The 4,075-nt window shown below is 37.5% G+C and overlaps 1 non-coding gene across 1 annotated transcript; it reads left to right on the forward strand.

The window, feature by feature from the left end:
* The first annotated feature begins 411 nt into the window (after positions 1-411).
* Positions 412-518, forward strand: LOC132038741 (small nucleolar RNA R71). Its single transcript, XR_009410224.1, has one exon. It is a non-coding gene; the product is annotated as a small nucleolar RNA R71 (small nucleolar RNA).
* The last annotated feature ends 3,557 nt before the right edge of the window (positions 519-4,075 follow it).

Genomic DNA, 4,075 nt, shown 5'->3' on the forward strand with positions numbered 1-4,075 from the left:
CCTTTGAGAGTTATTCACATACTGCATAGGAGGTCCTTCTTGATATGGACCCTCAGGAACGTGGTACATCCCCTTTGGAATTGTCTGTACATTTTCAACTGCATTCATTTTTTTCGTTTCTCTGTTATCAAACCTCTTTGTCAGCAAAGAAATATTTGTTACAAGTTGGGCTAGAGTTTGCTGAGTCTCTTGATTTTCTTTCACAATATTATGGATCATTGGAGCCCCATACGTACACTATCAGCACCACCCAAATTCCATGCTTGATTATGAGTAGTCAATTTATCAAGAAACTAAGTGATTCGGGCATATTTCTTATCTGTGAAACACCCACCAGTTGCATTATTCGCCACTTCTTGTGTCAACGGATCCAACCCTGTATAGAACTTCTCCATCAATAGATGCTCTGGAAAATCATGATTTGGAAACCGCTGCAAATACTCCTTGAATCTCTCCTAAGACTCATATAATTGCTCCCCCGGAAGCTGTTTGAACTCATAGATTTTATCACGGATCTTAGCTTTCTAGCTTGGAGGAAACCACTTCTTGAGAAAAACACTGACCAGCTCACCCCATGTATGAATAGTATTATGGGGAAACTTCTCAAACCAATCTCTTGCTTCGTCGGCTGAAGAGTATTTGATAACTCTTAACCGAATTCCATCAGGACTAGTAGCATTCTGGATATGATTCGAACACACACCAACGAAATTCTTCAAGTGTCGATGAGGGTCATCATCTGTAGAGTTTCCAAAATATCTCTCAAGTTTGAGCAGTTGGTAGATAGTAGCATCGATCTTGCAAATTGCGGAATTAACCCTAGGTGGAACAATAGCAGATGCATATTCCACCTCTTCTATATAATCCGCAAATACATTCTCCTCTTCAACTTCTGGTGCTGGGGGTGCTACTTGCACACCCCTACCACCAGCTGCTCCACGTCCTCCTCTGTTAGCCATGATCACCTGGTTCACAGAAAACAACAAACAAGGTGTGATGGACTAGAAAAAGACTTGAAGTAAAGCACACACAACTTAGTAATTTCAAAATGTATTCCCCGGTAATGGCGCCAAAATTTGATATGCTCAAATTACACCTAATAAATGGCGTAAAGCGGACATTGTCAAATATAGTAACGCAACTTGGTTGGGGTCAAATCCCACAGGGAATAGGGTGTGAAAAGGTTACTAAGGTAGTTGAGTACTTACTTGCGGTCTAGTTTTGTATTCCTGTGAGTTCGTAAAATATTGTTTTGTTTAATAACTATTTTGCTTTGATTGTAATTAATTGGATTAAAGAAACCAAGGTTGTGTCCCCCTTAGATGAAGTCTAATGCTATGGGTATTGATCTTGATATAATTCTATTGGATTGTTATACGAATGCACTTAACCTCTAATTGACTCCCTAATATTTCCCAATAGCTAAGAAGTATTTCTCTTTATGATATTCCCAAATATAAAAGAGTTGATATGAAGAACGGTTAGTATGTGCCAAGTAAATTCCTTTTATTCCTAAGTGAATTTATTAAACGAGGGTTAGCGCCTCGAGTTCTTGTTACTTGTTCTTACCAAACCCTAACTTATTTTCTCAAATAAAGCAAGGTTTATGGCTTAAGTTAATGTTTGCAACCATCAACTAACATTGAAGAATAAAGAAAAAGTAAAACCCTAACAATCCATTATACATATATCAATCCCAATTACCCAATCACATAACACCTATTATTGGGTTCACAACCTTAGTATTAAATTTAGCTACTCATGTTGAAGAACGAAGAACAAAATATTAAAGAAGTCATAATGATTACTATTAATTAAAGAAGATGAAAAAGTTTTAATCTGGTCTCGAAAGCTTCAAATCAATAAAGTATTCAATGCTATGAAGTCAAAGAATAAAGTCTGACAATGACTAGTACACAAAAAACCTAGGATAAACTATTTATAAGGTCCCAAAAACGCGAAATTACATCTGACAAAAGTGCCCTCTGGCGACATTAGATACGATCCGTACATATAAGTACGGTCCGCATAACAAATTACGGTCACTCTAGGTCAACATATACGTCCAACAAATACGGCCCGTATAAATATATACGGTCCGTATATCTTCTCATATTTGTCTTCCTTCAGTTCTCCAGCTTCAAAGTACGATCCAAAATATGGCCCGTATAAATATATACGGTCCGTAAAAATTAACCGTATCCATCATCATTAAAATTGGAGTTTCTGTTTCTTGGTCCAACTTGAGGGAGGTATATCTCTTAGCATATGAGGAGATACATAATGCATAACCTATGTAAATTCAATTTCAGAGAGTCATCTTTCCAATACAACTAACAGATTACAAATCCGAGAATTACGGCCAAAGATACGGCCCGAATAATATTATAAGATTGAAGATACAGACCGTATAATTTATACGTCTAGTATTTTGCAAGTCGGTGGAATTTTTTTGATTTTAAGTATGATGACCCCTCTTCATTTTAAACCATTTTAGACATAACCCCAAGTCCTAGAAAGCTCTAGAGACCTCTCTAAACATATTCAAACACTTCTCCAAGCCCAAATCAAAGATCTAAGTGAAGATTAACGTACTTAGGGTTTCAAAGTTAGGTTTCCTCTTCTTGAAGAAGCTTGGGTGAGTATTTTAAGGTGGAGTAACCTTGGAATTTAAGTGTTCTTGATTTTTGAGATAAGATTTCATCTTAGTTTTATGCTTATGAGTTTATTTGACAATTATGCTAAGATTTGAGGAAAAGAAATTGGAGAAAAGGTCATAAGGTGTTGTGTTGAAGTTGTGGTTATGGATTGATTATGAAAAGAAGTTTTGGGGCTGAATTGAGTATAATTTGAATATAATATTTTGATTATGATATTGTTAATGTTTTATGGTGGCTTTGGGAGTTGTTTTGAAGTTGGTGGAGGTAGATGATATAAGGGAAATGCTGTCCAATTTTCATTAGCTTACCAAATACTTTAGTTCGACCTTATGAGAATTTCAAAGACTTAACTTTAGTATGAATCATCTTGAATGTAGATTTACAAGCTTAGGAGGATAGGCGTTGAGTAGTTAAGGAAACGACAAGATATGTTAAGGCTGTCCCTTTCTTTCTTAAGGCATGATCCTATTGTTATGAACTTACACTAATGACATCCATAGGGTCCCTATTTCTAGAAATTCTAGAAGCTTATATGATATTATTGATCTTTGTTTCATGACTGTTGATCTCATCTTATGGTTATTGTTCCTTCAAGGTGAGACATGTTCATGATGATAGATTCATAATGATAATCGGAGGTTACTGACCTTATGTCACTCCGATAGAGTCATAGCTTTTCTTTGAGCTCTCATGCATGCCTTATATATGTGTGTGTGTCATGCTAAGGGGAAAGGATAGGGCGTATCCAGAAGTGAACTAAGGTCAGTTAGCCAGGAAGAAGTCTTAATGGCCGAGAAATGTGCTTATAAGTCTTATGTAATCATGTTGGTATTAACGGACAGGTAATGATCATGAGAAGTGCATAGAAATTACCCATAGAGGTCCGGTTATGATGTTGATTGTATTTACCAGTGGTCTACGGCCAGTTGGGCAGATTATGTATCACTATTTACTACCAGGCTATGGCTGGTTGGGAAGTTATACACCCGAGCTTCGGCCGGTCGGGCAGACACGTACTTACCACCAGGCTACGGCTGGTCGGGAAGAGATTACCACCGAACGACGGCCGGTTGGGCAGTTACCACTGATCAGTCGGGCAGTTATGATATGCGCTCTACCATCGGGCGATAATCGGATGGGCTGATACCACTGAGCTACAGCCGCTTAGGCAGTTACCATTGATCAGTTTGGCAGATAGCACCATGATGATAAGTTGGTCAGAGCCACAGTATTGTACATAGATGTAGTTAAGCATACGAGAGTATAGAGAGATATATATGCTAGATTCTCATCGGTAAGTCAGAAGTGCGTGTTGATTCTTATCCTTCTTCTTTACAGTAAATGCTTATTATGTTACATTTTCCGCCTTACATACTTGGCACACTATTCATACTGACATCCTTTTATTTGTGGAT

Source organism: Lycium ferocissimum, chromosome 11 (genome assembly GCF_029784015.1).
Source record: "Lycium ferocissimum isolate CSIRO_LF1 chromosome 11, AGI_CSIRO_Lferr_CH_V1, whole genome shotgun sequence".
Classification (NCBI taxonomy): domain Eukaryota; kingdom Viridiplantae; phylum Streptophyta; class Magnoliopsida; order Solanales; family Solanaceae; genus Lycium; species Lycium ferocissimum.